At 46.5% G+C, this 9,227-nt stretch overlaps 1 protein-coding gene across 1 annotated transcript in view; it reads right to left on the reverse strand.

The window, feature by feature from the left end:
* EXTL3 (exostosin like glycosyltransferase 3) overlaps positions 1-8,700 on the reverse strand; it is a 108,118-nt gene extending 99,418 nt beyond the window's left edge. The window contains exons 1-2 of the mRNA XM_005429785.3: positions 8,555-8,700; positions 2,849-2,923 (exon numbers count right to left, since the gene is read on the reverse strand). The gene's annotated coding sequence lies outside the window, so the exon portion shown is untranslated. The remainder of the gene's footprint in view (positions 1-2,848; positions 2,924-8,554) is intronic.
* Positions 8,701-9,227: the final 527 nt, after the last annotated feature.

Consider the following 9,227-nt stretch of genomic DNA (forward strand, 5'->3'; position numbering starts at 1 on the left):
GGCCATGGCTGGAGACAGGACAGACCCAGCCTCCCCCAGCTCAGGTGTTTGTTTGCCACACCCTGAGTTTTAAAAAGTCTCCAGCATCTTCTGAGGGGAACAGCAGCAAGAAGCAGGAATTCCACCCTCTCACTTCCCAGGAGGTACAGGCAGCACAAACCCTCCCTGCCATGCCCAAGTGCTCTCCCCCAGCCCTTCTCCACGGCAGCTGTGAAGCACAGGAAGCACCAGACCCACGCTGATGCTCACGTGGATGGTGCCACATCCTCACAGGAAGGGACCTGCTACAAAACTCCTGCAGAACTTGGCTTTGCTGCCAAGCCAGGAAGTCTCAGGAGCTGTTTGAAGATAAGTTGTCCCAAAAGTATTTTTAGATTCCAGGCCCAACCCAGTTATTTAGGTATTTAGTGTCATGGAGAGAGTTTTGCATAAGAATGATTTGTTAAGGAGTCCCTTGAAACAGGTTATTTTGCCATTCTGCTCCATGGCAATCACAGACTGTTTCCAGCATCTCCCTGCCAAGAACAGCCCGTCCCTCAGCTATCTCCTACTGACCTAAATCCGTACTCCTTGCTTTAATCACAGTCTTCCACCCTAAAAAGGACTCCAAACCTGAAATCCTTGTCTCCTGCATTCATTCCTCGAGGCACCAGGCCCACTAACCCAGAATGGCTCCTGAAGGTCAGTGCAGAACCTGCTGCACACCCACAGCAGTGCAATAAATGTTGCACAGGCCAAATGATGTCCTGGGAACCCAGAACATCCTTCTGGCTGTCCAGGACTGCCAAGACCCCTGCCAGGGGGCTCAGAAGCTGTGGCACAGAGCCCAAAACGCCTGTGGGTTTGATTATGACCCATGGAGCAAGTTATCAACCTTAGATGAAGATCAGCAAGCCACAACAGCTTAGGTAGAATGATAGTGAAGTTATCACAAGGTGAAAAAGTAGATTTTGGGGTTTTTAGAATGGGTGTTCAGGGGGCAAGATGGAGGGATCTGGGCATGTCCAGCCTTTCTCCTTCTTCTTCTTCTTGGCCTCCATCTTCTGCTGTGATGTTGGCACTTTTAGATTGGTTTAGAGTAGAAGCTCACTGTCTAACATAGGTGATAGGTATTGGGAAGTTATTGTACATATTTAGTATAAAAAGATAACACCACCCCGGGAGCAGGCAGAGTGCCTGGAACTGTCCTGCTGGATGGACCTCGGCAGGGCAGGAGAAAGAATTTTACAGATAAGATACAATACACAACCTTGAGACTGAGAAATGAAGAGCCCTGACTCCTTCTTCAAGCTCCAGGCTGGGAAAAGAGACTTTGGAACTTTTCTCGGGGTCACTGTGACCAGCTAAAGATCCTGATACTGGGGGAAAGCTGTGCAGCCCTGGCCTTGTGCAGACTGCACAGCTGTCAGCCTGAGACTTCCTCCTCCTTAAGATATGCAAAAGAGAAGGAGAATTCAATGGTATTGACTGATTGCAGCTCCTCAAGTCAGCAGATCTGGCTCAGAGCACAGCCTGGGATCAGAGCTGTCGATGAGGACCTTGGCACGGTGGCACCGTTGGTCAATACCAGCATGGTTTGTCCTTCATGTGCCCCCAGTGCTACTCCCAGTTTTGTTACTCACTGTGGAATTTTTCACAGGAGCTGTGTTCCAGCTGAGGGAGTCCCTGCTGGGTTTGGCAGGGCACAAAGACTTCCTGGATCCAGAAGTACAAGAAATGCTGCAATACACAGGAATAGACACCTGAGCCCAGGACACCCTGCATGTACTGGCTGGATATGGGAGAAATGAGGAAGCCACAAATAAGTTTGCCTCTCTTTACCTTCCTTTCCAGAAGCACAGGAATTCTCTGCCCTGCTCCCTGGATACATCCACACCAACCTGATGACACAACCCAGTCTCTAAATGCATTATTTCATGCCTGACTTTTGTTAACAAACACTTTCCGTTTCAAGATTCATCATCCCACATGATCCTTAGGGAATCACCTGCTAGGGCTGTCACAATAAACTTAATTCCTGCAGCTCCCACACTCACCTGAATTTTACAGCCTGTGCTAGAGCATCCTCCTGCCTTTCAGAGGCAATTCCCTATTTCAGTCTGGCCACACCACTGCACCACATGGGCCAAGACATTCCAATTACTCAGAATTTACTAGCTGGAGTATTTACTCCCTCACAGTTGCGAGTTCTAAGATGTTTGCAGACACCTCATAAAGCACAGGCTCGTTATTACAGCCCATTAACACGCATGCAAGACGTTTTAATGTGTAAAAATTCCCCATGAAATAAAGATTTTCTCCTTCACTTTCACGGCAAACCTGCCATCCTTACCATGAACTGGACAACGCTTTCCAGTGGTTTATTCCTGCTTTTTTCCGCCCACCAGCCAAGCCAAGCCTCATTTGGCTGATTTCATAGCACTCATTTATGAGCAACCCCGGCATGTGCCGTGGCAGGAGCCTCATCCACCCTCCTCACTCAGCTCCAACACCTCCAACAAGGCTGGAACAGCTCTGGGGAGCATTTCCACTCCTGATCCTGCAGCACAGGCAGCCTCAGGTGACACCTTCAGAGCTTCAGCACTGATTCCCCAGAGCCCTGAGCAGAACTGCAGCAGTTCTCTGCTCTGCCACTACTGGAAGTGGGATGAGGACACAATTTACCACTTCAGATAAAAGGAGCTGGAGCACAACTTCTCCCACAACAAGAGTTAAGCCAAGGAAGCTTGTACTTTTAGGAAAACACTGTCCAAGCATGCAGACTTAATGCTGTGCCCCAATGGAGGCAGTTTGAGGCTGACATCAGGCACCACAGAAAGTTTTATTCCTGAAATATGAAGGTACTCACTGGACACGGTGAGCAGCTGGCAAACTGGAATCTGTCCCTCTTCTGCAGCCAGCTCTCTACTCATCTGTCTGGAGCCTGTTAGAGAGGGAAAAAGAGCTGTAAATACAGATAAAGTGACCAAAAGCATTTTAACACATTTTTTACATCCAGAAGTGTCAGGATCTCTAGCTTGTCAGAGTGATCCCAAGAAGAGTTCCAAAGTCCCTTTTCCCAGCCTGGCGCTTGAAGAAGGAGTCAGGGCTCTTCATTTCTCAGTCTCAAGGTTGTTTATTGTATCTTATCTATAAAATTCTTTCTCCTGCCCTGCCGAGGTCCGTCCAGCAGGACAGTTCCAGGCACTCTGCCTGCCCCCGGGGAGCAGAAGATGGAGGCCAAGAAGAAGAAGGAGAAAGGCTGGACACGCTCAGATCCCTCCATCTTGCCCCCCTGAACACCCATTCTAAAAACCCCAAAAATCTATTTTTTCACCTTGTGATAAATTCACTATCATCCTACTTAATTTGTCATGGCTTGCAGATCTTCATCTAAGGTTGGAAATTTGCTCTACGGGTCATAATCAAAACCACAGACATTTTGGGCTCTGTGCAACCACAGACATTTTGGGCTCTGTGCAACCACAGGCATTTTGGGCTCTGTGCCAGGGTCTCTGAGCTCCCTGGCAGGGGTCTTGGCTGCTCAGGACAGCCAGAGGGATGTCCTGGGTCCTGACAAAGAAGTAATCAATGCAAAACAGACACCCTCCCCTCCCCAGCTCTGAGGTCAAGAACTCAAAGCACCTGCAGAGCTCTCAGCAAGGTCTCTCAAGCAAATGCTGTGATGCTTGAAAACAACTGCAGCACCGGCTGCCTTTGGAGGCTGTTGAGGTCAGACCTGAGACAGCCCAGGAGAAAAGGAAAGTATTTATACGTGAGAGCAGCAGCAAGAGCTTCCCAAAGGCGGTTACTCGAGAGGCAGTGAATCACAGCTCTTTGTGACACGTCCTGATCCCCAAAGCACCATTACACACGCAGGGGAACAAATGTTTATGCAGCCACGGTGCGGAAGGGTTGCATGGGCTCTGATCTGGAGTGCACCAAAGAAGTTCCCTTTAATATATTTGTTGTTTCAACACACTTTATCCCCTTAATGAGGCGCCACTGAAGTTCTGCTTAAACCCATTTTGATTAAGGAAAAGATTATCCATAGAATTGCCAGCCGTACATGTTGGTATACATCACACACAGACCAACTGTGCTTCAGGGAGACATTAAATCCCCGTTCAATTAATAGAGACACCTCTTAAAATGAGCATTAAATAATTCTCCACAATGTAGCACAACAACTGGCTACTCCAGTAAATTGGAATAGAAATAACTTCCCATCTCTCCACCAACAAAATCACAATCAAAGCTTGCCCTTAAAACAAGAGGTCAGTTCAGAGGGATGGGGAGCAGGAATGTTACTACCTCAGTGCTATTGTGTGCTTATATTAAAAGCTCTTCATCAAAAAATTAAATGAAATGGATGCCTTTCATGTTTATCAATAACAGAGCTAATGGTTTTTATGTAAATGCCATTACTTCCAGCCAGATCTGCGAGAGACTGGAGCCACACAGCCCCATCTCCCCTCGCAAGAGACTCCCTTCAGGCAGCCAATCTAAATGCAAATTACAATCAAATGCAAAACCAAGAGTTTTCTGGATGATACTGAACACATAAACCTAGGGACAAAGCAGAGATATTTAAGAGCAACCCTCCTCTTCTGGAAAGACCTCCTGATCTCACATTGCTTTTCTATCATGAACATCCATAAAAATTAAAGTATAATTTGGTTCTCATTTATAGTCATATTATTTACCAGCTTCTTCCTTTCCACTGCCTTCAGTGTTAAAAAAACAGGAAGGGAATGTTGTTCTGTAGAGAGAATCACCTCTCAGAGATGTTTCCCCCACAACAAGGATTCCATCACCAAGGATATTAAATCAGAGCCATAATAAAGCCCCAGTTGGATTTGCCAAGAACAAACTGCACTTCCACATTTTCAGGAGGAAATTTCTTCCTGGAATGGAGCTGTTTTGCAAATCTAGGAAGAAGGTGTTACTACAGGATGGTTATTAAGAGGCAGAGACACAAAACTGTTGTCAGCACAAGGAGCACCGTGTTCCCGTAGCATAAAAGCTTTTTGAAGAACACTTAAATCTGACCCCTACCTGGAGAACAGATCCAGCCAGGATTTTGTCAGCACTGATTAAAACAAGGTTCTAATGGCAAACCTGAAAAGAACTAACCTTAGCAACCGTGCTGCTTAGCAAGGAGAATGCACAGAGGAGAAGCTGAGATTAAAACAAAGGGCAAAAAGCTGACAACCCAACTATGGCAGAGTCTGCACGTGAGCCTCAGCAGGGACTGGCTCTAACTACCACAGGCAGCTCCACACCAAACTTCCATCCCCAAGAGGAGCACAGGTCCTTGGAGGGATGCTGCTAATTAACAACGGGGCTGAGTACACGCTCGTTACACGGCTGAGGAGCTGAGCACTTTGTGTGTGTGCAGAAACACTCACAGAGCAGAACCTTGCTAATTACCATTAATAACTGTGAGACCACTGCTGCAAATAGCTGGATTTTGGGAATCAGCCAGCAAGAAACTGTGCAAAGTGGGGAAGCAGAGGGACAACACAGCCCAGCGGGCGCCTGGTTCACTTCTTTGGGTATCTATAATTAAATAATTTATCATTGTGCTCCTGTGACTATGACTGAATGTGCAGCCTGTCAGTTATGCAAAGCCTGGCTAAATCTGAAAGTTTGCCTGTAGAAAGAGGTCATTAAATTAAAAACCACAGCTCTGACTACCTTCTCTCAGCAACTTTTCTCGTGGGCCAGCATTTCAGAAAACTCATCAACATCTTCATGTTCTGTCTTACAGATCTATTGTTCTGTACACAAAACCTCTTGTCGGAACTCAGGACATCCCTCTGGCTGTCCTGGACTGCCCAGACCCCTGCCAGGGGGCTCAGAGACCCTGGCACAGAGCCCAAAGTGCCTGTGGTTTTGATTATGACGCATGGAAAAAATAACCAACCTTAGATGAGGATTTACAAGCCATGACAGTTTAAATAGAATGATAGTGAATTTACCACGGGGTGAAAATTGGATTTTTGGGGTTTTTAGAATGGGGGTTCAGGGGGCAAGATGGAGGAATCTGAGCATGTCCAGCCTTTCTCCTTCTTCTTCTTGGTCTCCATCTTCTGCTGTGATGGTGGCACTTTTGGATTGGTTTAGAGTAGAAGCTCACTGTCTAACATAGGTGATGGGTATTGGGAAGTTATTGTAAACATTGTACACGTAGTTTTTAGTATAAAAAGATAACACCAAGGCAGGCAGAGTGCCTCTGACTGTCTTGCTGAGCGGATCTCAGCTGGACAGGAGAAAGAATTTTATAGGTAAGATACAATAAACAACCTTGAGAATGAGAACTGAAGAGTTCTGACTCCTTCCACCACCAGGCTGGGAAAAGAAACTTTCTAACGCATCTCGGGGTCACTGTGACCAGCAGAAGCCCCGAGAACCTCTGGCTTTCAGTCCTGGATCACAGCTTGGAGTTGCTAGGACTCCTTTCTCCTCCTTCCTCCCTCCTTGCCTCGGATGAGACAAGTTTTGGGTCCTCTCTAGCAAAAGGAGCCCGGGACCCCAGCTTGGGCCTTGTCACCACACCGACCATGCAGGACCAACCAATGAGAAAAGGATGAGGCTGTTCCAAAACCAGCAAATCTCCTTTTTTTCCCCACTCTGGAGCAGCTGTGCGAGGCTGGGCGCTGTCACTGCCAGAACTACGGAGGATTTCACAGCCAGCCACAACCATGTGTGAGCAGAGTCTGATTTCACAGCCCTGCTCTGACTTCAGCTGTCAAACCACAGCCACAGGACCTCAGCGAGCAGCAGAGCTGAGCTGTTCCTGCACGAAGCCATTTCCTCCCAAAGGCCCCAAAATCAGAGACAGCCACACACCCCCAGCCTCCACCCAAATGCTGATGCTCATGGCCTTGACCACTGCCTTAACCAGCAAATGAAGATTTTTGGTGGCAAAAAACTTCCAACCATCACTTGAATTTTGTAATTTTGCAAAGGCAAGAAGCAGAACTGGAAATATTTCCCTTCCTGAGAGCTCCTGTTCTTTGCTGTACAATTCACAACTACACTAAACTTACTCAGCATTATAATTTTTATTTCTCCTTTCTGTCATCACACAGCCTCACTTGCTGAAGCCCAGGGTTTTCCCTTTGCAAAGGTTCAGGTTTATGCACAGCAAAACGGTCTCTTAAACAGTCTTTTCTTATTTCCTTTTGTCAGAGGCTTCATGCTATGATGAATGTGTAGAAATGCAAAGCAGAAGTCCATAGAAAAAGAAGCCAGTGTGTGAGGTGGTTTTGCCTAATAAAAAAAGAGAGCCTGGACTGACTTACGCCTCATTAAAGAGCTCCAGTCTGCATTTTTATTAGATGGATTTAGACACCAATGGATTTTTAAAAAATAATAAACTAAAAGTAGTTATATTCTTAACATATGGGCCCTGGATCAGTCATGTGGATAGAAATGAAAGTGGGCACAGCAGATCCCCAAACACAGGCATGGAAATTATTTTAATGGTGCACAGGACCTATAAAATTTCAAGCAAAACTACACAATGGTGTGACAGAATTCAGCTACTGCAGGGCTGTGTCTTGTCCCCACACATCCCTGTGCACATCACAGCTGCTCCAGGAGACAGAAAAAGGGAGCAGAGTAATTCCTGCTAATGAACACTGAGGTGGGGAAACTGAGGCATGGAAGAGGCATTTTCTGCTGTAATTCATTTCCAATCACAAATAAAAGCCAGACAATATCCCAGCCATCAGCTTCCTTCACTACCAAGTGTCTTTGGCAACCCTGCTGTAGCCAAAGTGTCATCCCCTCCTCACACCCTGGTCTCTATCCTGACAAAACACACAGCTCCAAGAGAAAACTTATTTCCAAATCAAGAGCCAGTGTAGCTAATTCTGGCCTGCACAAAGCACTAATTACTAATGTAAATTATGTAAATTATTATCTCCCCAGCTTGATGGCAATGATAAACCATGGCCAATCATGTGGGCAGAGACTGGCATTGAACAAAACAACGAGGCACGCCCAGAGCAAGCATGTCTTGCAACCACTAAACACACATTTGTGTGCTCTACGTGGGCAGCAACTGCTGTCCAGAATATTTTAACAGCAGAAACTGCACTGTGGAAAGAAAAAACACCACCACAACATAAAAAAACCTGAGTACATTTCTCCTCTTAGTCGGAGCCAAAACTTAAGAAACAAGTAACATAATTACTTCCACACCAGAAGGAAAATAAACCCAAGAACACACAGAGGGAAAGAAACAAACCTCCAAAGTAGATCTGTAAAATAGTTCAGGGCTTCTGTGCTGGGTAATAATTTCCCAGCACAAATCAGGAGAGTAAAAACTACAGGGAAGCCAATTTTGGGGTGATGAACCCACAGCACCCCTCCTCTGCCTCCTTCCCCACAGAGCCTGCAGAGTGGGTGCCCAAAATCCTGCTCATCCTTCAGCATGTAACCACATCTCAGTTTACCTGAAATGACCTTTTCTGGTGTGGCCAAAGAAAGAAAAAACATTTTCTTGCCTTTTTTTGCATCAAGCACAGAGAGCATCAACCCCACGGGTGACTGCAGGTCCCACCTGTCCCGAGGTGCTCATCCACAAGAAATCCAACATCCCAAGAGGATTCATCCAGCGTGCCCAGCTGGGATAGCGCTGCACCCAAAATCCTGGAGGGCTGGAAGCAAACAGGAGCAGGAGCAGCGCCTCTGTGCTCCATCCAGATAGTGGAAGCACGGCTGGGACACACTCACTCTTCACCGCTCACTCTTCATGGATAAGTAAAAGCACTTTAAGGAGAGCTTTTTTTTTCCCTCCCTTCACTTTGTTTTAAATGGCTGAAGAATTTCCTCTGTGAATGCTCCCAATTGTGGCTCACGCTGAGTTATTTTTAAAAGCACAGAACCAGATTTTCAAGGCTCTGAATGAGGAAATGCAAAGCTTTTATTAAGCAATAATAGCCCAGACAATGGTCACAATTTCCCAAGGGTCTGAACACGGCAGCTGACAATGAGCTTTATTCCTCCACAAAAAACCCTTCGCAGGCTCGGAGGGTTTGCTTTGTACGATCCAGGCTCAAGTTAGGGAGTTAAAACAGAAAGCTCTGTGGTCGTTTTCAGTGTGATTTCCTCCACCAAAGCACATCTGAGCAGAGATACACAAATCACTGGGAAAAGGAGCCATGCCCTGTCTCATTCCCTCCTTTGCTATAGGACATCATCCCATCCAGCTGGACCTTTCCTTGTGTGAAAAA

This window comes from Geospiza fortis, unplaced genomic scaffold (genome assembly GCF_000277835.1).
Source record: "Geospiza fortis unplaced genomic scaffold, GeoFor_1.0 scaffold319, whole genome shotgun sequence".
NCBI classification, from domain to species: Eukaryota; Metazoa; Chordata; class Aves; order Passeriformes; family Thraupidae; genus Geospiza; species Geospiza fortis.